Source organism: Cnephaeus nilssonii (assembly GCF_951640355.1).
Source record: "Cnephaeus nilssonii genome assembly, chromosome: X".
Taxonomy (NCBI): Eukaryota; Metazoa; Chordata; class Mammalia; order Chiroptera; family Vespertilionidae; genus Cnephaeus; species Cnephaeus nilssonii.
This window is the reverse complement of record NC_137071.1, coordinates 43840500-43865650: the sequence shown is the minus strand read 5'-3', so window position 1 is coordinate 43865650 and position 25151 is coordinate 43840500. Positions and strand designations below refer to the sequence as shown.

At 39.0% G+C, this 25151-nt stretch overlaps 1 protein-coding gene across 2 annotated transcripts in view; it reads right to left on the bottom strand.

Moving 5' to 3' along the window:
* The window catches only part of AR (androgen receptor), a gene marked incomplete at both ends in the record, with an annotated part of 321271 nt that overhangs the window by 277306 nt on the left and 18814 nt on the right, over positions 1 to 25151 (bottom strand). The window lies entirely within an intron of this gene.

Below are 25151 nucleotides of genomic sequence, written 5' to 3'. Positions count from 1 at the left end.
AGAGGCACCAGGATCCTCGGCTGTCCCCACCCAGCAGCTTTTCTAGGACCCAGCATAGCTGTCACCCTCTGCCCCTCACATTCTTTCAAGTTTTGGACTCAGTTTCTCTGACTCAGCCCCACTCCACTCTGGCCTATACCCCCGTAATGGTGCTACTCACTCTCCTGGAGTACTTTGTGAAACTTAAAAAATAAAATGAAGCAGCTCTGAAGATTATAAATTGCGCACTGAGAATGCCACAGGCTGTGGAGGGCTGTGCAGTCCACAGCTCTCCGATCACGCGTAGCAGCCTACTGTGCCACGCGGTCCCTCCTGGCTCCCACCCCCGCCTGCCTCTGCCTGGGGCTCGGGCCAAACCCTGGGAGCTTCCTGAGGGCTCTCACCTCACACCTCACTTTCCAGTCCAGCCCACCAGCGCCCACAGCAAGCTAATCTATCAGTTGGACCGTCTGCCCCCTGGTGGTCAGTGCACATCATAGTAACTGGTTGAGTGGTCAGACTCCCAGCGGATCTCTGGTTGAGGGGACAATTTGCCTATTAGGCTTTCATTATATAGGATTAAATTGCCAATATAAATTGCTAAAACAGACTTCTGGTCAAGATGGCAGTGTAGGTAAACACAGTACACTCCTCCTCTAACAACCACAACAAAATTACAACTAAACTACAAAACAACCATCATTCAGAACCACCTGAAATCTAGCTGTAGGGAAAGTTCTACAACTACAAAATTAAAGAAGCCACATGGAAACTGGCAGGAGAGGGGGGTGGAGGCTCAGAAGGGCTAGTCCCACATCCACATGTGGCAGATAAAAGTCAGGAGGTATATCTCAGTTGTGGAGGTCCCCCCTGAAGAGCAAGGGGTCCAGGTTTCACACAGGGCCACCCAGCTCAGGGTTCCAGTGCCAGGAAGAGAATCCCCCATAACTTCTTGCTATAAAAACCAGCATGGATTGCGGAGGGAGGCTGAGGCTGCTGGAGTCCCAGGCAGTCCTCTTAAAGGGCCTGTGCATAGACTTAGTTGGACTCACTCCCTCTGAGCTCCAGTTCAGGGGCAGCAGCTTGAAAGGTACCAGAGACATACAGGGAGGAACTGGATTGGTTTGCATCAGGGAGAGAGCTAAAGGGGCAACTTTCTCCCAGACAGAAGTGCTGGCAGAGGCCATTGTTCCTTTGATGAGCTCTCCACTCACAGAGTCAGCACATGGGCATCAAATCTGAGACTCCATAAATTGGCTTGCACTGTTTGCCCTACCCTGGTGATTCCCTGAGACCCTGCCCCACCCAAATTATTGTCCACCCAAGCTGTTTCCAGTGGATTTACCATAGTAATGGCCTGTCTTGGCTCAGACTTCAGATTTTCTTAAAATTTCTCAAATAAGCAGCATCTGGCCTCAGCAAGCCTGTACCTCTTGCTAAGTGGCCCCAGGCCAGCATTGGCAGCAGCCAGCCTTGGTTTACAGCTTGCCTTTGCTTGGGCATCTCCAAACCCAACACAAGAAGCAGCCATATGCAGATCACTTTGTAGCTCATGCTAGGTCGCATCAGTCAGAACACAGGTGGTGGCTAACCTTAGCTGCACTGCTTGGGAGGCTCCAGAGCCAGTGCACCCAGTGGACAGCTTCAGACCATGTCAAAGCACCACCACCCAACCAATTCCACAAGTGACAGACTCATAGGGTGGACTCAGTGTGTACCAGAGCCCTGCTGAAGTAAGTCTTGCTCTGGGTGGTGGGGCCCTACACAGCTGGTTTTCCAAGGTGGTTGGAGGTTGGTAGTCAGTGGTCATAGCCAGTCCTTGCAGCTGATCAGCCTGAGTAAATCCATCCCATTGACCAAGAGCAATCAAGACTCAATTACAAAAGAAGGGTGTACAGCCCACATGGGAGATGCACCTTGAGTGCCCACCTGGGGTGATCAGGGAGGCTGTGCTACTGGAACCTGCAGGACACCTACTATATTAGGTCATGCTACCAAACCTAGGAGATGTAGCAGCTTGACCTAATACATAGAAACTAACATAGTGAGGCAGCCAAAATTAGGAGACAAAGAAGCATGTCCCAAATGAAAGAACAGGACAAAACTCCAGAAAAAGAATAAAACAAAATGGAGACAAGCGATCTACTAAATGCAGAATTCAAAACACTGGTTATAAGGATGCACAGGGAACTTAGTGAAGACCTCAAAAGCATAAAAAAGAACCAGTCAAAAGTGAAGGATACACTAACTGAAATGAAGAATAATTAACAGGGAATCAACAGTAGAGTAGATGAAGTTAAGAATCAAATAAGCAATTTTGAATATAAGAAAGTAGAAAACACCCAATCAGAATAGCAGAAAAAAAAAGAATAAAAAAAAATGAGGATAGTGTAAGGGGCCTATGGGACAATTTTAAATGAACCAACATTTCCATCATAGGGGTACCAGAAGGAGAAGAGACAGAGCAAGAAATTGAAAACCTATTTGAAAAAATAATGACAGAAAGCTTCTTTAATTTGGTGAAGGAAACAGACATACAAGTCCACGAAGTGAAGAGAGTCCCAAACTAGAGGAACTCAAAGAGGCCCACACCAAGACACACCATCATTAAAATACAAAAGGTTAAAGTCAAACAAATAATCTTAAAAGTAGTAAGAGAAAAGCAGTTAGTTACCTACAACAGAGCTCCCATAAGGCTATCAGCTCATTTCTCAACAGAAACCTTGCAGGCCAGAAGGGTATGGCAAGAAATATCCAAAGTGATGAAAAGCAAGGACTTACAACCAAGATTACTCTATCCTGCAAAGCTATCATATAGACTCAATGGAGATATAAAGAGCTTTCCAGACAAGAAAAAGCTAAAGGAGTCCATTACTACCAAACCAGTATTATATGAAATGTTGAAGGGTCTTCTACATGAAGAAGATAAAAAATATGAACAATGAAATGGCAATAAATACATATCTATCAACAATTAAATCTACAGCCTTAACTGGTTTGACTCAGTGGATAGAGCATCGGCCTGCGGACTCAAGGGTCCCAGGTCCGATTCCAGTCAAGGGCATGTACCTTGGTTGTGGGCACATCCCCAGTAGGGGGTGTGCAGGAGGCAGCTGATTGATGTTTCTCTCTCATCAATGTTTCTAACTGTCTCTCTCCCTCTCCCTTCGTCTCTGTAAAAAATCAATTATATATATATATATATATATATATATATATATATATATATATTTAAAAAAAACAAACAATTAAATCTACATACAAAATGAATAAACAGAACAGAAACAGATTTATAGATACAGAGAACATTTTGTTGATTGCTTGATGGGAACTGGGCAGGAGAATGGAATCCTAGAGGGAAGGAGGGTAACCAAAGAACTTATATGAATCTATGCATAACTCATGGACCCAGACAATAGTGTGGTGAAGGCCTTGTGGAGTGGAGGAGGTCAGTGGGGAAAAAATTAAAAATAAATAAATAAATTGCTAAAACAAAGAAGGGGCTATGATTCATGTCTGTCATTTCACATAAAGTACATTGAATCCACACATAAAGCACACATACTTTTGGGTAAGTCCTATTGGTAATTCTAAGTATCTCAGAGCTAAAATGAGGTATTTCCTCAGCCAATGACCCATCACACATACCAACATGAATATGTTGATTTAAATAAAATTTACTTGAAGTTTACACAATTTCATGTGTGCTTATTCCCTTGTCCCTGCTCAAGTCTGCATAAGGCAAAACAAAAAGAAAAAGTCCCAAACCCAACCAAGCTAAAGTAAAAACACAAAATAACATAAAAAATAACAGACCTTCAGATACAGATTCTCTTGTCCCTGATAAGAGTGGAGGTGGGGCTTAAATGGTAAATTTCTGATACATTTATGATAAATTTCTGTTCTTGGACTGCATTCTCAGCAGGAAAGCCAAGGTCACTCAGATTTCTGCTGGCATTGATAGCAGGCAAAGCAGCTGATGCAGCTAAAATATGTAATGCCAGTAGAACTAAACAAATGCTCCCTAGAAAACATCATATAAATGCAGAGTATTATCGTTAGAAAGACAAAAACATCTCCAAAATACATTTAAAATATTACAACTCAATAATGAAAAGACAAATAACCCAATTAAAAATGAACAAAGGATCTGAATAGACATTTCTTCAAAGAAGATATAAAAACTGCCAATTAAGTACTGAAAAGCGATTCAATATCATTACCCACCAAAGGAAATGCAGTTCAAAAGCCTAAGGAGATACCACTTTACATCCACTAGGATTGCTATGCACATACACACACACACACACACACACACACACACACACACACACACACAACTAAAAGGGACAATAACAAGTGTTGCTTAGGATGAGGAAAAACTGAAAATCTCATATATTTCTGGTAGCAATGTAAAATGACACAATTGCTTTAGAAATGTCTGGCATTTCCTCAAAAGGTTAAACATAGAATAACCATATGTCCCAGAAATTCTATTCCTATTTATATAACCACGAGAAATGAAAACATATTTCCACACAAAACCGGTACACAAAAGAATAGTGGGAACAATCCAAATGTCCAATAACCGATTAGTGGATAAACAAATGTAGTCCACTCAGGAAATGGAATATTATTTAGCCATAAAAAGTGATACATGCTACAATGTGGATAAACCTTGAAAGCACTATGCCAAGTTAAAGAAGACAGATGCAAAAGGCCACATATTCCTTGATTCAATTTATCTGAAATGTCCAGAATACACAAATCTATAGAGATTGCCTAGGGCTAGAGGGCATGGAGGAAAATGGGATGAGATTGCTAATGGGTACATGGCTTTTTTTTAGGGTTCTGAAAATATTCTAAAATTTATTTTGGCAATGGTTGCATGACTCTGTGAATATACCAAAAATACTGAATTGTACACTTTAAAAAGGTGACTTTATGGTATGTAAATTTTATATTAATAAAGCTATAAAAAGACAATATGCCTCATATGAAAATCTATCATTCTTTGCCCAGAGAGGGAACAAATGTAAGAATGAAAATAAGAGTTACACAGCTTGGTGTTATAAGGAGGAGATAACTACAGAAGAAGGACTCTGCAGTCTCCCCCAGCAAACCTTTACTATATCTGTCTGAGAAGAGACATCTCTACAGGCTCTCAGCATACCAGCTCCAAAAACCAAACTCTGTAAAATAAAATCCTATGTCGCTCGTTGTCATTTTGCTGAAAACATGACCTCTGAGACTGAGACCATGTTATCCCAACTTGGCTAAGTATCAGGAAGAGAATGCTTGTCAGCTTGTCTTTCTACCTTTATGGGTGTGGTCTGTGTTGTTTATTCAAAGAGAAGTTTCATTAAGTGAGAGAAATAGCAAGTGTTTAAACTGTAGCTCCTGAGGCACTTACTCATTTAATTTACAAACACAGTTCTCTGGTCTTATTTTCCATGTACACATTCAAAATGGCAGCTCATTCACAGATACAGCAGAAGATGGATATACTGCTAAGGAAGTTAGGGCTGGGTTCAATGAACAGAGAACTAAGTTTGTCAACCACACAATGGAACTAAATGGGGGCATGGTTGTCACCACTCTTAGCACCAATAATCAAAGGGAAAAAGAAAATGTAGGGAAGTACCACTGAGGGCATCCTATTTAATAAAGAGGGAATACGCAAATTGGCCATCACACTTTCACAAAGATGGTGGGGCCTATAGCCACAAGATAGCAGTGCCCAGTCCCCTCAGCCCTATTGGAGTCCCCTAGTCTTTTCAGCCCTGCCGGTGGGGTGGCAGGAACGCGGTGTGGCTGGACCCACCCTCAGCCCCCCAGCAACCCAGGGCTGGCCTGAGGTGCAGGAAAGCCTCGGATGGCAGCTGCCCAGCTGCCCAGGGCTGCCAGAGGCTCAGGTAACCAGGGCTGCCCGCGGCTTGCACTTCCAGCAGTGGCAGCAGTAGAGGTGTGATGAGGGTGTCACTTTCCTCTGATCGGTGGGTCTCCTCCCTCCCCTGAGGGCTCCCGGACTGTGAGAGGGGGCAGGCCAGGCTAAGGAAGTCCCCCTTCAGTGCATGAATTTTCATGCACCGGGCCTCTAGTGAATTAAAAGACTGCTCTAACAAGATATTCTAAAATACCCATATTTTAGATTGCCATGATGATTTCATGGTCTGCAGTCATATTGCTGACATGGGAGTACAACCATTTTTCTTGTGGAAAAAGGGTCATGTTTTGAAATATGTTCATTCTTAGTCTCCTAGCTCCTGTGATTTGGCAACCAGATGACAGAAAATTGTTCTGTGTAATAAACATAAACCCCCAGGTGTTTCTTGGAAATCGCAAATATTTTTCTTTAATTATTTTGTTTCTTCATTCTATTTTTGAAAGTATATTTTCTCTTATTTTGCCTCTTCATGTGAAACTTAAACACATAAAGTTTTAGTTGAAAACCTGAGCTGATATTTACAAAAAAAAAACATACACTAGTTTCCTATGCAAACAAAAGCAAATTACGCTGAGTGGCCAGATTATTATGATCTCTGAACGCATAATAATCTGGTCACTCAGTATATGTATGTGTATATATATATATATATATATATATATATACACATATATATATATACATATATATATACATATACATATATATATGTGTGTGTGTGGGTGTGGGTGTGGGTGTGTGTATACACATATGAATTCGTGCATGGGTGGGGGGCCCAGTGCATGAATTCGTGCATGGGTGGGGGGTCTGGCCAACCTGGCCAGGGGTAGGGGACATGGGCGGTTGGCCAGCCTGTCTGCTGGTCGAACTCCTGGTTGAGGGAACAATTTGCATATTAGCCTTTTATTATATAGGATATACACTGAATGGACAGATTATTATGCGTTCAGAGATCATAATAATCTGGCCACTCAGTGTATATAAACTGTTAGAACCACAGCCCACCTCAAATAGACATTCCAAATGTAAGAGGTAAAGGAGTTAACATCTCAAGTTATTAGCAAGCTAAAATGTTGACAATTACTTTTTTGAGATGTTAATTGGGATTTCCATACTTTTTCAATCTGACTTACAGGGAGGGGATAGTGGCTCTTCCATACTGTTTCTCCATAGTCATAAGCCCATATCAGTATCTCAGTACAGCACTTAAAATTTGAGTTTCTGAAAGTCCTCATTGCCTTTTTTGAGGTACCTGACCACAAACATTTCATTTATTTTTTAAACAAAACTAGTTTTAAAAACTCTAATACTTGTAATCCATTTAGTACTTATAATGCTATTCCATTCCATAATCCATGGAGTATTTGGTATAGGCACATATTATATAACTCTAAATGAATCCTTAAGGTACAGTACAAAAGTTCTGACCACAACCAGAGCTAAGCTACTTACAATTATTTCTACATCCTTTCAATGTTTTGCAATAGAAAAGAGAACTCTCTGAGCTCTACAATTGTTAGGAAAAAACACACAACAAACACTTATCACTTTTAAGAAGTCAAGGATTTCTAAGGATTTTTTTTTATCTCTTTCAAGGTTTATTTTCAATGCATGGATGGCCCAGTTTCCCACTTTCTCATCCCTTTCTTTTATAAAATAATTTTGACTACTTCCTCACTATTCCCACCCTGCTAGGTTACTTTATGGAACTTTGAAAATGTGTTAATTCTTGGACCAATTTTCATACCCTATGCAGATTGGTCTTTCTCCTCTACATACATTCAATGCACTTGAAAATAGATTTAGATTCCATAAAAACCCTGTGAGGTCAATTAGCAGAGATCATATGTGCTGTCCACATATTTTAGATTACAAAAAAAATTATATTTCCCTTACCTTTCTCACCAGTTACTAGTCAGAAATCATCCTCAAAGAAGAAAATAAATACAGCTCTGTTGTTTGGGTTGATCTTTATGGTTTCCTTACTTTGCTTACTTTACTTTTTGGTGCCACCAGAAAGTCAGAAACTTAAGCTTGTACTCTTACTCCACATTGAGAAGGAAAAAAATCAGCTCTGAATTTTGCTAATAAACATAATCTTAGGTTAATTGTTTCCATCCCAGCAGTTGCAAGAGGAAGGAAAGTTCTGTTGACATCTCTTCTTTTCCTTGGATTAATTATAGCACTTCTCTTTGTGTGTGTGTGTATATATATATATATATATATATATATATATATATATATATATAATTTCAGAGAGGATGGAAGATAAAAGAGAGATAGAAACATCAATCATGAGAGAGAATAATTGATCAACTGCCTCCTGCACTCCCCACATTGGTGATTGAGCTTGCAACCCGGGCATGTGCCCTGACCAGGAATTGAACTGTTACCTCCTGGTTCATAGGTCGATGCTCAACTGCTGAACTATGCCAGCTGGGCTGAGAATGTTTATCTTTTAAAGGCTGAGAAGCAATTGGGAGATACCTAAAAACATTATATTTGATTCAAGCATTTTTAACTCAATACAATTACCAAGTTTTTAGGGATGAGAGCCTCTGCTGCAAAGCAAGTGAAGGAAAGATGAGAGACAATAAAGTGAGCTATGATGATATCCATTTCCCATTCTCAGGGCTGGGTGACATAAAAGTTCTAAGAAGGGTAAGGAATGGGCCTAATAAAAAACTAAGAGCAAAGAAACTATCCGTGTGGCCAAACTAGCCCAATGGATAGATAATTGGGACACAAATATATTTTCATATTGACAATAGCAGTATTTAGGAATACATTCTTATGGGTGCTGCCTGTTGTTTGAGAGGGTAGGTGGAGAAGGGGAAAGCAAGCCAATTCTAATTCTGAGCAAAAGCTATAACTTATTACCTTCTAGAAGACAAGTCAGGAAGGAACAAAGTTAGTCACTAGTATTTTTCATTTTTTATTAATTTAAGTATTGTTGGTATACAATATTATATTAGTTTCATATGTAAAATACAGTGCTTCAACATTTATATCCATTACAATCTGATCACCACCATAATTCTAGTAATCACCTGTATTTTTCCAAACTACCTTCTATGGGTGATGTCCAACAGGCCTTTCACAGCTGAAGTAAAGTAAATCACAACTTAGAAGGATTTTATGTTCTATGTGCTGACAGGGGCCTTAAAGATCATCTATTCTTATCCCACACGTCTATCATGTTTTGCAGATGAGGAAAATAGGACTCAGAGTATGGAAAGGAATTTCATCTTATTCAATAGCTATAAGGCCCAGAGTAATGTTTCCCCAACTGTGAAATATATACTACTAATGAGATGATTAGATGAGTTAAGGTTGGCACTACAGTAAACTATTGTTTTAGTAGTTATGCATTTATTTCAATCAGCATTTTAAAAGTATTGGTTTTTGCCAAGCTGGTGTGCTCAGTGGTTGAGTATCAACCTATGAACCAGTCGGGGCATGTGCCCAAGTTGGGGGCTCAATCCCCAGTGTGGGGCATGCATGAGGAAGCCGATCAATGACTCTCTCTCATAATTGATGTTTCTATCTCTCTCTCCCTCTCCTTTCCTCTTTCTGAAATCAATAAAAATATTTTTTAAACAGTATGGATTTTCATAGACTGAGTATTAGATAATACTTAGATATTATTATTTTTTTAGGTGTGATGATAATTTATGGTTCTGTTAAAAAGAGAAAGTCCTTACCTATTAAAGATATACTCTGAAGTGTTCCCTGATGAAATGTGTATGGAATTAGGTTTAAAACACTGCAGCAGCCCTGGCTGGTTTGGCTCCTGCTGACTGAAGGGTCCCAGGTTCGATTCCAGTCAAGGGCACATGCCAAGGTTATGGGCTCAGTCCCCAGTGTGGGATGTGCAAGAGGCAGCAGATCAATGATTCTCTCTCATCATTGATGTTTCTATCTCTCTCTCCCTCTCCCTTCCTCTCTGAAATCAATAAAAAATTTTAAAATAAACAAACAAACAAACAAAAAACACTGCAGCAAGGGGAAAAAAAGGTGAGGTGGGAATAAATAAAATAAGAATTTCAAGATTTGATAATTGTTGAAGCTAGGATGGGTACATGGGGGTATATTATGTTGTTCCAATTTTGTGTGTTTTTGACATTTTCCATAATTTTTTTAATAGAGGAGGGAATTCTGGAAGATTTTAAAAAATAAAGTTACAAGTGCAAAAGTCAAGAGAATATGAAGAAAAATGTAAGTACAAAGCATTATAGGTGGTGTGCAGAGAATCAAAAATTGTGAAGGTGAGGTTTATTTGGAATGAGAAAAGTTCATAAAACATTGCCATAGATCAATAGACCCAAGCAAATGATAAAACAGGAAAGTATTACTGAAAAGGACTATGGAAAAGTTATCCGCAAAGTGCTCCTAGGTGACAATAACTAACTTCAACTAGATCTTCAGTCACTAATTGGAACAATTATATTTTAAGTGCTACTTCTTATTACCCTTTCTAAAACTTTCACAATAAACTAAAATACCAGAGATAAGACCACCTATTCTACAAATTCAAAATTGGTATTTACTCTGTCAATAACTAGCTGTGTGAATCTAGGAAAGTTCCTTAGTCATTCTGAGCCTCATTTCTCCCCAGTATACAATGAGGTGTTAATCACACCCTGAGATTATAGGTCAAAGGGTGGTGGGGCAGGAACCTCAGAACACACACCTAGTGTGTCAGCTTTCAGCCTTGTTCTATTAGTTACAAAGGCAACAGAGATGGTATCAGAAACAAAGACTTAAATAAGATGATCCTATTAATTGACCATAATGGTATGGGTCAATTTCTGGGGTAAGACCTGGAAATAGTCCAAGTGCCCATCAATGGATGAATGGATGAAAAATGCTGTGGGACATTTACACAATGAAATACAATGCAGTTGTAAAAAAGATGGATCTCCTACCCTTTGGGACAGCATGGGTGGACCTGGAGACTATCATGCTAAGTGAAATAGGCCAATCTGAGAAAGACACATATTATATGATCTCACTTAGTTGTGGAATCTAATGAATAAAACGAATTGACTAGCAAAATAAGACCTGAAGCATGGAGGCATAGAACAGACTGACATACATCGTTGTGGGGGTGGGGGGATGAGGAGAAATAAACCAAAGAACTTATATACTTATATACAGTATATAGGCTCTGGACATGGTCAATATTGTGGTGAAGACCTGGGGTGGGGGAGGCTGGGTGAAGGGGGGTAAGGGAGGGCTGGAAATGGGAAACATCTATAATACTATGAACAATAAAATAAAATAAATCAGATGATCCTAAGCAAATGTCACAGATTTGAAGGGTTGTAAGAAACTTTTACAAGTTTGACAGTACACAAGTTTGTCAGTGTAGCCTTCAATGTGATATCTCAGGAAATCTATCTATCTGTGCCAAATCTGCTGTCCTCAAATTGAGAAACATTACAGGGCTATTCAGAATAAATAGGATGTTGGCCCAGACTTCAGAAGAGCAAGATAAATAAATACTGATACAGAGAAGAACTGGTTATTCCATCTTACTCCACCTTTCTTACTCAAATACAAATTATCTAATGTTAAATGTTACACAAGTATTTTCTGAAGGTGTCAGAATTTCAGTTGTCTTTGCTTTTTCTGAACTTGGGCGCCGCTGAAGGCCCTCTGAAAATATAGACACTTCATCTGAATAGCCTTCCAGTCTCTGTTTTGTTGAACGTTTACCTCAGAGAGTAGAGGCAATAATTGGTGAGCAGAATTTCATATAATCATAAAACAAATATTTATAGGGAGATGGCTATATGCTAGGTTCAGATCCTTGCTCTATCACATTTTAGCAATAGAACCCGAGCCCAATTAATTTATGTCCTTGAGTTTCAATTTCTTCCATAAAATGGGCATTAAGATTCCCACCTACCTCACTGGGTTGTTTTATTAGAATGTCAGAGCACATTATGCATACATAATAACTTTGCAATAATTAAAATAGGTTGGTCTTGGAAAACATCTATATATATAAAAGCCTAAGCAACTGTCCTACCATTGGACCATCTGACTGGTAGCTAGGACATGCAATGACCAACTGGGGGCAGACTCTCAAAACAGGAGCTGCTGAGCTGTAGTGACTTGGCAACTGCGGTTCTCGGGTGACACACCAGGAACCAGAGAGGAAGGATCCTGTTCCTGGGGTGTGTCACCTGAGAACTGCCCTCTTGCAATCTGGGATCCCTTGGGGGATATTGGAGAGCCAGTTTCAGCCCGATCCCTGCAGGCCAGGCCGAGGGACCCCACCGGTGCACAAATCTGTGCACCAGGCCTCTAGTTCAAGCATAATAGAACAAATTTTAGAATGCTGATATAAGGTATATAAACTTTTTTAATACCCATAAGATATTCAACTAGCCAAATACATGGCAGAGTTTCCTACTTTAAAAGTGATTTGATAGACTGGTTTGATTACTTTTGTTCCTCAAGACTCAAGGCTTACCTTGCAGTCTAATTATCAACTTACAGCTTGAAATCCAGCTTCCATCACACTAGTAAAATAGAAAAAAATAAATTTGAATTGATATTTCATAAAAAATTACAATAAATTCCAAGAAGATGTCCTTTTCTTTTAAATACTAGAATTTTAAATATAATGGTCTATCAATAAATTGACAAACATATGGGAACTATATGCTTTCAGATGATATAAAAAGTATCTTTATAATAATATTTTTTATAAAAAGATTTTATCTGATATTCTGAGTTGAATTTCTTCTTCTTTTTCTTTTTACAAAAAAATTAAAAGGAAAATAAGGAAGTCCCTACATACCTGAGGTCATAATGACTGACACATACATATTTGTTGACTAATAAAACTGGACATTTTATGCCACATGTATAAAACACCATTTTTACCATTGATGTATTATATCAGAAAAGTCATGACTCCTCTTTAATCCAATATTCACCCTCTCTCCCCCCAAATGGAAGAATCAAATCTGTTCAATGTTTTACCAAATAAAACATAATGGTCAGTGTTTTCTATAAAAGACAAACTCAGAATATAAATTTAACTGAATAAATTGTATTTCATGAAAAACCCATTCATTATCCTTATTTCCCCCCTAAAAATGTAAAATGTTGTCTTGTGCATTCATGTGGTGGCTACTGAGGCAGCCTTTATTATGACCATTATATGGATGAGGAAATCTAGGTCTAACATTATCTTGGTTTGCTAGAATGTGGAGTCCACATACAAACCTTCATCTAATTTCTGGTTAAAATCCAGCACCATAGACTCAAACAAACATAATAAGAAAGACTCACCTCAACTGTCTGAATTATAAAATATAGATAGATTTTACCCTTGGGTTTTGTTATCTGAACTATTTTACATTCAGTAATTCAAGCTAAATTAAAAGCATCTGCGATTATAAGACACAATTATTTAATCATTATAGTATATCTAAGGTGTTTGATAATTTTATTTACAAAATATTTTAAATAGCTCTCCTACAATCTTATATGAAGATTAAATTAAAATACTAATAGAACTCTCTTTACTGATCTTAAAGCAATTAATTTCTAGATAGATGTTCCCTTAGCACAATACCAAACTAAATTCTCATATCTAGATAACCTAGAGGTAATGACTACTTCCTTTTCAGGGACTACCATAATTGAGAAGAAACTGTACTCTTTAGAATCCTACATACACACTAGACAAATGAACATAGGGTGACATCAGAAAATAATGTAAAATATGATGTTAGAAGAGAGCTCTTGGGATACCCTGGACTGCCAGAAAGATGAATAAGTGTAGGCCCTAGAGCAAGTTAAACCTAAAACATAACTGGAAGCAGAAATGACAAAACTTAAGCTGTCCTACTTCTGGCAGGTCATGAGAAGGCAGAGTTCTTATTTGTCAGTCATGTATTTGTGTTGTTGAATCTAATTGTGGAATTTTACAGGATTCAAGATTCAGAGTTCTTTGGAAAAGACAATAATGCTGGGGAAAATAGAAGGCAGCAAGAAAAGAGGAAGACCAAATATAAAATGGACTGACTCCATAAAAGAAGCCATAGCATGAATTTACAGGAGTTTAGCAGAGTTGTTGATGACAGGACATTGTGGACATAACTCATTCAGAGTTGTTAGGAGTTGCAGCTGACTCAACAACACGTAATACACATATAAATATTAGCCACATTTGGATACTTCCTTTTTGCAGTGGAAGAGCAAGAACCAAAAAGATATATCAAACCTAAAATGAAAAACTAAAAGAATATAAGTTTTAAATACAGGAGATATTACTTCCCTTCCACTAGAAAAAAAAAAAAAAAGAAAGAAAGAAAAAGAAAAAGAAAAGGCCTCCTTTTCCTTTACTGCCTTCCCTGAATGAACACAGCAGTCCAGTATAAGAAAAGAAGATCCTGGAAGCTTCTCTCCATAGTCCTCTTCTTTCTATTCCTGAGAACTCCTTCTTGAGCCCTCAGCTTACTCTAACAGTTGAGGAAAATGCCCATTCCTCTTTCATTATTCATTCTCCATTGTGTCTGTACTCCTTGTGCTCTAACTCCACCTTAGAACCATCCTATATAATAAAGAGGTAATATGCAAATTGACCGTCACACCCTCGCACAAGATGGCCACCCGCATGTGGTCACAAGATGGCCGCCACAAGATGGCTGGCAGAGGAGGGCAGTTGAGGGTGACGAGGCCAGCAGGCAAGGGCAGTTGGAGGCGATTAGGCCGGGAGAGGAGCAGTTAGTCATTGATCAGGCTGGCAATGGAGTGGTTAGTGGGTGATCAGGCTGGCAGGCAGAAGCTGTTAGGGGCAATCAGGCAGGAAGGCAGGCAAGTGGTTGGGAGCCAGCAGTCCCAGATTTTGAGAGGAATGTCAGACTGGGCTGAGGGACACTCTCCCCCCAGTGTACAAATTTAATGCACTGGGCCTCTAGTCTATAATAACTCCTCAAAATGAAAAGCCAAATGAAATCAGAAAAGTAACACATAATGAATGTAAAAAATAAGACTTCAGCCCTGACCGGTTTGGCTCAGTGGATAGAGTGTCAGCCTGCGGACTGAAGGGTCCCAGGTTCGATTCCAGTCAAGGGCAGGTACCTTGGTTGCGGGCACATCCCCAGTAGGGGGTGTGCAAGAGGCAGCTGATCAATGTTTCTCTCTCATCAATGTTTCTAACTCTCTATCTCTCTCCCTTCCTCTCTGTAAAAAATCAATAAAATATTTTTAAAAAAAAATAAGACTTCACAGTACAAATACATGCCTTCTTTATCATTGATATGCTGTTGTTCTAAAAGCATATATCTTATGCAGCCAGTTCTTTGAAATTAAATGCAAATGAAATTACAATGAAAAGATTTACAATCTAAACAACACTCATATCCCAAAAATTCTTCACACACAACTACCATGAAAATAAAGATGCAATATGTACAATTCTTAACAGATTCTTTTGATATCATACATGAACAATTATGCACGTCTAATTGCCAATTAAAACCTAAGTACCATGGTGGCAAGCAAGCCAGAATATAAGCAGGAAGTTCAAGATACTTTTGGTATCTCAAAAAATAATCGAATGGATTACTCAGAAAGCAGGTGGACTTCTTGTAAGATCAATGGGCACATATGCACAGACAGAAAGCCAACAACACAGAACTAATTAGCAGAATTCAGAAATGCAATTTTGATGAAGAGTGGTATGAAACTATTTCATGTGGTAATCATAGTCCCTTCATCTGCCAGGCCCCTAAAAAATCAAAGGGGAAGGGAGGGCACATATTCCCACTTAACTCAGAGCTGGGATTTCAGATTCTATTTTTCCCAATGTATAGTAGTAGAAAGGGTCAAAATCATGAAGATCACAGAACATCTGAACTGGAAAGTACTGACCAGAGAGTTGAAGCCCTTGATTTCCAATCTGAATGTGCCATGATGAGCTTTGTAAATATGGTCTAATCTCTTTTCTTGCCTAGGTTTCAACTGCCCAATCTGTACAAAATGGACCTGACTTCCAGGGTCCTCTCTAAATTCTGACCATATATGATTCTTTGGTATGAACTTACCCCCTTTCAACTCACTGTTTTGAATATCTGTCTAGTGGAGAAGCACAACTAGTCCTTGGAAATGGAAAGGAGAATAATGCTTTTCACCAAGTCAACAAATCCTTGTTATACTAGTATACAAGGAAGAGGGGGGAAAGCCAAGCCAGATACAAGCCTCAAATGTTAAGTTTGAATAAATAAAAGGGGTTTTGGAGGGGTGAAAGGGAGGATTAGGGGTTTTATTCTGCCTGCCATCTCCTGAACCCAGAATGTATAACCCTCTTTTCACACTTTCTCAATACATAACAAGCAGTCCACTTCTCTCAGCCCATAGTTACTACAATTGTGATGCAGCTAGTACAGAGGCAAAGTCCAATCCCTTAAGATACACATGTTCAGGCTTTTAGGAAAGCCAGGACAAAGTTACATCACTGAAGAATAGCATTTATTTTGTGATCATAAAAAAGTGACACTTTAAATCTTTAAACCCTTTCTAAGTTTACAAAACACTTTTAGACTTATCCTTTCATCTATAAAATTAGATCTTATGTTCTAATTTACAGATGAGGACATTCTGACTCACAACTGTTAACTTTTCCAAGATTACATTGGTAGTAATGAACAAAGTCTGGATTCAAACCCTGGTATTTTAAGCACACTGATCTTTCATGTATCCCAGTCGTCTTCACTCATGGTCCTGCTGGTGGTCATTTAAGTTGTTCTTTCACTTTTTCTTTCTTTTAGGAAAGAAAACCATGGCATAAACTCAGGGATGAAAGGAACTCATGTCTACTTCCCACCTCCATGTCTGCACAGAACATATGGAAGCAGGAATGGGTGAGGCACTTTGCTGAAGCACTCTCGGAAATAAAGCCTTTCCCCATCATCCTCATTACTCCTAGCTCTCAGGGAACACTTTGGGTAGGCTTATGAATCTAAGGAAGTAAACTAGAGATGACCAGTTGACCAGGAAATTCACATCCCAGGATCATTTTTCCTGAGATATCTGTGACTTTGATTTTCCATTTTATAGTTATCCAAGACACTTAAGAACCCGGATTAAGGCTCTGGGCCACAGTACCCATGAAGGCTGTAAAACCTTTTCTGAAGATTACTTAAGTGCATGCTAGGGAAGAATAATGTTGAAGGGAGGCAAGAAGCTTTGACAAATGGAGGGTAGACTTAATGTCACCTATGAAAAATAAAGCCAAAGTAGTGTGGAAAAATGAAAACCGCAGTGAGGCCGGAGGACAAAAATGTCGAAAATCAAAATTTCAAATCCACCAAGTTACTCTCTATATGTATTATCTTGAACAAATCATAAAACTCTCTAAAATTCAGTTCCTTATATATAAAGTGAAACTCATAAGAACTGCTTAGGATCAGATTAAGGATTAAACAAAAATATACATTGACAGCATCTAACATAGCACCTAGAACTGAGAGGTAGATACTAAAAAAGTGTAATATTTGATCAGAATCAGTTTACCCATTCTACAAAAGACCCTGGAGTGTTAGGTCTTTAAAGCAAGTGAAATAATGATGAACTAGGTCTGCTGACCATTTACTTGGAAAAAATCTAAGATCAGCTCTTATACAACAATCCGTGTCACCTCGATCCTCTATACCAGTGGTCGGCAAACTCATTAGACAACAAAGCCAAATATCAACAGTACAATGATTGAAATTTCTTTTGAGAGCTAAATTTTTTAAACTTAAACTTCTTCTAATGCCACTTCTTCAAAATAGACTCGCCCAGGCCGTGGTATTTTGTGGAAGAGCCACACTCAAGGGGCCAAAGAGCAGCATGTGGTTCGCAAGCTGCAGTTTGCCAAACACGGCTCTATACAATATATACACACAGAATTAAAACTCACTAGGATAAAAGTGTTAACTAAAATTTTTATTGGTACTTCATCTCATGATAAAATTGTGCACCATATAATGAACCTAAAACAGTAATATTATAGTGCAAAAAATTAAAATTTAAAAGCCATCAAGACTACATTATAAAATTTTCAAAAGCCTCCTAACATTTAAATAAAAAAAGGAGGGGGTAGTAGAGGAATATCATGTAAAGAAAAATATCCTGTAAGTAAATTACAGCTAGAAAATTAATACTTTAGAAAATTAATTGTAAGGCTAAAAGCAAGACACCCATGAAAAACACACAAGGTGACAAAACAAGCCAGAGGAAAATCATTTGGGCAAAAAATGAAAAAGGATTCCCAGTCAAATTTATAGAAAATATTCCTTTATTAACTTTTGGTCGAGAATATGTTTGTATATTTTCAGAAAACAACTCCGAGACCATGTGGATTCCAGCAACAGAGAGGAATCAACAGGACTACTCCAGCCATGAAGACAGAAGAGAAGGAAGACGCTGATGTGGCCTTACCATACTAGCAGTTAGCATCTGTGCATCACTGCAGGTTGCCCAGGACCAAACCAGACAGAGTCGGACCCGCATTACCACCATTTGTCCACCATCCAGAACTGAAATGTCAGTGCTGACATGTACACATAAGGAACTGTTGGACATTGAAATTGGGTCTCAAAAGAACTGTTGGCCCAGAAAGAAACTCACTACAGACTGATTCATTTGCCTGTCACCATAACCATTATTGCTTGTCTCATTTTCGGTTCTTATAAGTGTATTTGTAATAGCACATGATCTCACTCATCTAGAGGAAATAATGAACAACATAGACTGATGAACAAGAACAGACTCAGAAACAAGGAGGCATGGATCAGACTGTTGGGCCTCAGGGGGAGGGGAGGGAAGGGTGGGGGTAAAGGGGGAGATCAACTAAAGGACTTGTGTGCAAGCATATGAGCCTAACCAGCAGTTAAGGACAACAGGGAGGTGGGGGCATGTGTGGGGAGGGGTGTGGGATGGGAATGGGGGGATAAGGACAAATATGTGATACCTTAATCAATAAAGAAATTAAAAAAAAAAACTCACTAGGATAGCCTAACTCCCCCATTGCTCCTACTTAGCAATCCCCCAGGCCCCCACCTACCTACACACCTCTCTCTCTCTCTCTCTCTCTCTCTCTCTCTCTCTCTCTGTCTCTCTCGTCTTACAGGCTGAATTTAATTTCTGTTTTTAGGAAGACTGTATTCATTATATCAATGTACCCAAAATAAAAGACTTCTCCATTTTTAGAAAGGACATTCTCACTGTGCAAGAGGGATATGACTTGAGATTTTGGTGATGGCATTTCATAAGCAGCTGCTCTTATGTTTACTATTGAGATGTCAGTCCCCAGTTTGTGAGGTCTTTGAGAACTGAGATTATGTATTATTTATTTCTCTTTGTATTTTCAGAATCCAGAACAGGGTCTCGTACAAAGTTGGTACTCAATAAATGTGTAAGTGAATAAAATAATTAATTAGTGAGTTAATAAATAAAATGTTTATCATTTTACCAGATTGACATTGTTGAGAATTCAAATCATGCTGCATAAAGGGTGGAGCAAATCCTTAACTCAAAGTTGGAAATAATGTTTTCAAATAAAATATGTGCTCATTTATTCACTTATTCAATAACAAATCTGTGCAGTGAGCTTGCAAATATAGTACTATAAACAGAAATGTATTTCCAAATTCTGATTCCACCACTTATTGTCTAAACTAGAGGCCCAGTGCATGAAATTAGTGCATGGGTGGGGTCCCTTGGCCTGGCCAGTGATTGGGGCCAATCAGGTTTCTCGCCCAGTCCTGATCGGGGCCAGCTGGAGGGGGGAGGGACCACAGGTGGTTGACTGGCCATGGGAGGTCAGCTGTGGGAGTGCACTGACCACCAGGGGGAAGCTCCTGCATTGAGCGTCTGCCCCTTGGTGGTCAGTGCATGTCACAGCTACCCGCCGGTCATCCAGTTGACCCATTGTAAGGGTCGCTTAGGCTTTTATTTATATAGATTATTGTGGAATGGCCCTTAATTGCCTCCAGTCTCAGTTTCCTTATTAATGACATGGTGATGTTGATTCATCCAGTGCCTACCCCCAAGTTGGTTTGAGAAGCAAAGTAGATAATGTTCCTGAAAGCACTTGGTGAATTTTTAAGCACTTTATACTTCCTAGGAATTGAAATCATTTAGTTTCAAACATGTCCAACGGCAACACTCCCATTTTATAGTCTGCCACCATTTCTCATATCAATTAGCTGTAACAAAGACAACCATCATGTCCGCTGCAAAGTACCTAAAAACTGCATGCAAAGGGGAAAGGATAGCCCTGGCTGGTGTTGCTCAATGGTAAAACCGTCAACCAGCACAGCACCAAAGGGTTTCAGGTACGATTCCTCGTCAAGGGCATGTACCTGAGTTGCAGGTTGGATTTCCAGCCCCACCTGGTCGGGATGCATGCAGGAGGCAACCAATGAATGTGTCTCTCTCATCTCTCTCTCTCTCTCTCTCTCTCTCTCTCTCTCTCTCTCTCTCTTTCTCTCTCCCTCCCTCCCTTCCACTCTCTCAAAAAAAAAAAAAATCCAATGGAAAATGATCCAATAAAAAAATGGGCAATGGACCTAAATAGAATCTTTTCAAAAGAAGACAGAAGGAAGTCCAAGAGATACATGAAAACATGCTCAAAGTCACTAATTATCCGAGATGCAAATCAAAACGACAATGCGGTACCATCTCACACCTGTCAGAATGGCTATCATCAACAAATCAAAAAAATGACAAATGTTGGGGAAGATGCAGAGAAAAAGGAACCCTCGTGCACTGCTGGTGGGAATGCAGACTGGTGCAGCCACTGTGGAGAGCAATATGGAGTTTCTTCAAAAAACTAAATTGGAACTCCCATTTGACCCAGTAATCCCACTCCTAGGAATATATCCTAAGAAACTAGAAACACCAATCAGAAAAGATATATACACCCTTATGTTCATAGCAGCACAATTTACAATATCTAAGATTTGGAAACAGCCTAGGTGTCCATCAGCAGATGACTGGATCAGAAAACTATGGTACATCTACACAATGGAATACTATGCTGCCATGAAAAAGAAGGAATTCTTACCATTTGCAGCAACCTGGATGGAACTGGAGAGCATTATGCTAAGTGAAATAAGCCAGTCAATGAAATAAAAATACCACATGATCTCACTCATTTGTGGATAATAAAGAACATTATAAACTGATGAACCAAAATATAGATACAGAGGAAGTAAAGCATCAAACAGACTGTCAAATTACAGCGGGAAGGTTAGGAAGAGGTGGGGGAGATAAGAAATCAACCTAAGGACCTGTGTGCATGCATATAAGCATAACCAATGGACGCAAAACACTGGGGGTTGAGGGCATGTATGGGAGTGGGGTAGGGGGGCAATGGTAAGATATGTACACATATAATGCCTTAAAAAATCCAATGGAAATAATATCATCAGGTGATGATTAACAACAAAAAAGTGAAAGGATATACAAATATTGATTCATTGTGTTGTAAACCTGAAATTAATATAATGTTATATGTTAATTATACCTCAATAAGAAGGTGGATAGACATAGAGGACTAGGTCTCCTGCCAGCTTCAAGCAATTTCTGGCTTGCCTGATTTGTTCTAGGTCTTGGATATGGCTGCCTGAACAAAAATCTTAATACCAGCATTTGAAACTTATCAAAGTAGCATCCTTTTTATCTACTCTTGTTCCTCTGTGACGAGGTGGTTTCAGCAAAGTGAGAGGCTGTGAGGAAGACTTTGATGGGAAGGAAATGGCATGTTGGAAATATCTGGCTGTGCCAGTCATAGGAGACAGGTTGAGGAACTAGAGGTGGCAAAAGTAGATGAAGGAAGGCAGCAACTAACAAACAGAGAGACCAGTTGCCTTGAAAGAGAAAGAGGCTTGGAATTTGTGGAATAGGACTAAGGAAAAGCCTAGGACTTTGTAAATTTTCAGGACTTCAGGTTTACAGGGTGAAAACCAGGGAAACAACTGTCTCTAAAAAAGCTCCAATATGAAGCCCCAAAATGAAAATTCTCTAACTGCTAATTTTTGCATTAATAAATTCAGAAATACAGTGGAGAATACAATATTACATATATATATATATATATATATATATATATATATATATATATATCACTTTCCAGCAACTGGCATGTGCCATGGCAACAATGCCAGTGAGCAGAAACTGAAAAGGAAAGAGGAAAATGTATACATCATGCTAACACTTTTATGCTGCTCTCAGCTACCAATAGCAGGAGCATTACAATTCAGGCAAGTGACCCACTGGTAAGAGTGTCCCTTCCCTCTCATCCTTACTCTTTTGTAAGAAAACAAAAAGTGACAGAATAAGAAGTTTTAATAGATGCTTTCTAGAAGTGGGTGACCTTTTTCTGCTTCATGGGAGAAAGCCATGTAGATTTCACCTTTCTACTAACTCACCTATAGACTAGGGCAGTAATGGGCAACCTTTTGATCTTGGTGTGTCAAACTTCGCCAAAAAACTGAGCATAACTCGGGTAGTGTGTCACTTTGAGGAAAAAACATTATTTCGTGATATTTATAGTTTAAATAACATAAATGTATAATTGTTATATATAATTCTAGTTAATAAACCAAAAACTAAATATTTAACTTACCTGCTTAGTGACTTCTTTGTTCATCTGTCAGTTGGTTTCTTTTGTTGGTCTTGATATTATTTAGCTTGTGTGGGGTGCCGTGAACTATGAGGGGGAGGGGAAATTCTAACTAACCTGCCTATTAGTGACTTTTTTGTTGCTGAATTTCATTGGCTAAATCTTCAATTGAAGGTTGGTATTTTGTACACTTCAGGCCCAAGCAAGCGCTACTAACTTCATCTGTCAATCTGTTTCTTTTGTTGGTTTTGATATTATTTAACGCTGAGAATAAGGCCTCACAAAAGTATGTAGAGGGAAAAATTGTGAGTAAAGCCATTGCTATATTTTTCAGGGTGCTAAAAGTGTCTGGTAGTCGGTTCCAGGCACTCCAAATTTCCTGTTCGTAGTGGCACTCCTCTTGATTCTCCAAGCGGCACCTTTCCAGATTCTCAAGCTTTGACCTCAAGTCGACAAACACCTGAGCCCAGATACTGTCTTGAAATTCTGCAAGTTGCATCTCCAAATCATCAATTTGCATCCATTGGAAACCATTTAATTCCAAACTACTGTAGACTATTACATCAGGATACTTAATTCTTTTCATGGTCTGTTCTAGACTTCTAAATTGACTAAATCTATCACTAAACTGGTCAAGGAACGAGTCTAAAACATGCTGGTACTTCATATGCAAGAGTTCCATTTCATTTTGTACAGCTTCACTGGCCTTCTCAAAATACTTTGTTACTCAAGGAAAATACTTATAAGTTTTAGTTTCTACATCTCGCTTGAAAATTTTAACTTTACTTTCAAAAGCTTTTATGTATCCAAACATAACGTCAAAACCTTGTAACTTTAAGTTCAGTTCATTAATATGAACAGAGAGATCTGTAAAAAACATCAGGGTGTTGACCCACTTATCATCATTAAGCTGAGGAAAGTTTCCCAGATCCTTATCGTCAAGAAATACCTTAATTTCTTCAAAGCACTCCACAAAGCGCTCAAGAACTTTGCTTTGGCTCAGCCATCTTACATTATTGTACATCAGCAGTCCACTGTAGGTGGAATCAACCTCCAGTAAAAGTGCCGAAAATTATCGCTTGTGAAGGGGGTGAGCAGCTATTAAATTAACTATTTTTGTAACAACTGACATTAAGTCGTTTAAGTCGGTGAATCCTGCCTTGGCACATAAAGCCTCCTGATGGATAATACAATGAAAAAGCACAATTGGATGTCCAATAGCTTCTGTAAACAATTTGACAAATCCGACTTTTTTCCCCACCATATTTGGTGCCCCATCTGTCGTCACTGACACAACTTTAGAGATATCAATGCTTAGGTCACGAAATGTTTGTATAACAACCTTACATATTTCACTTCCTGATTTACTTGTTGACACTGATACTAACTTTATCAACTCTTCTCTCATTGTGAGACCATCAGAATATCGACCAATAATGGCCAACTGAGCATGTGATGTGACATCGGTAGTTTCATCAAGAGAGATCTAAAAATATTTACACTTCCTTATGTCTCTCTTTAATTGATGTTGTACATTTGTGTTCAGTCTCATTATTCCATCTTTTATGATATTTCTACTGAGTGGTAACTCAGATATTCTCTTAATAATTGCATCTTTATTCTGCATATCGTGACATAGAACTGGTGCACATCTTAGGAGAGTTTCTTTAATAAATTCTCCCTCACTGAGTGCTTTTCCATGCTGAGCTATAGAGTGAGCAATGCTCAAACTTGCAGATGTTAAATTTGTAGAGCCTTTCATAAATTTAAGGGTGGAATTAGATTGGCACTTATAAAGGTGTAGCTGCCTGGAAATGTATTCCTTCCTTTCAGCCTCACTTTTTTCCAAGAGCTGGAAATGATTAGTTTCAAAATGTCTATTTATATTCCACATTCTGCTTACTACCGTTTCAGTACATAGAACGCAAAATGATCTGCCATTTTTTTCTATAATGCCATACATCTCAGTCCATGTCTCTTGAAAGGGTCGGCCACTGCTACTACCACTTCCTTTACTTAACCTTAGTTTTTTATTTTTTGGGTTCTCCATCAGGGGGCAGTGACAGAAGATAGAATTATAGATAGCTTGTTAGGCCTGCAGGTAATTAGGAGTTAACTAGCCTAACTAACCACAAAATGATGCATATAACTGTCTTTTAGGAAAGGGCAGGGTTAATAAGCAGAAATAGGGGTTAATAAGGATGCACAACAGTAATAGTAGTGAAATGGAGTCTGCACTATGGAGCAAGATGGTGTTCCTTATGTGAATTAAAATCCCTGCCGCTATTTCTAATGGAAGGAAACGGCACCCATAGCACGCCACAAACCCTCGCTTCTCCCAGCCTCCCCCTCACTTATCTCAGTAATGATGGGTTAGAAATCCATGACACCCCAGAACAGTAGATAATGGTTGCTGTGGTTAACTGTTATTTGGTTACTGGTAATGGCAGGGCCCCCAGAGATGAGTCCCCTGCTGCGTTCTGCTGCTCCCTGCTCTGCCGGAGGAAGTGAGGGCAAAGATCCCGGCTTAACAGGAAGTCCCAGAACTAGACGCTCTGTGCCAGACTTCTGGTGTTTTGGCCTACA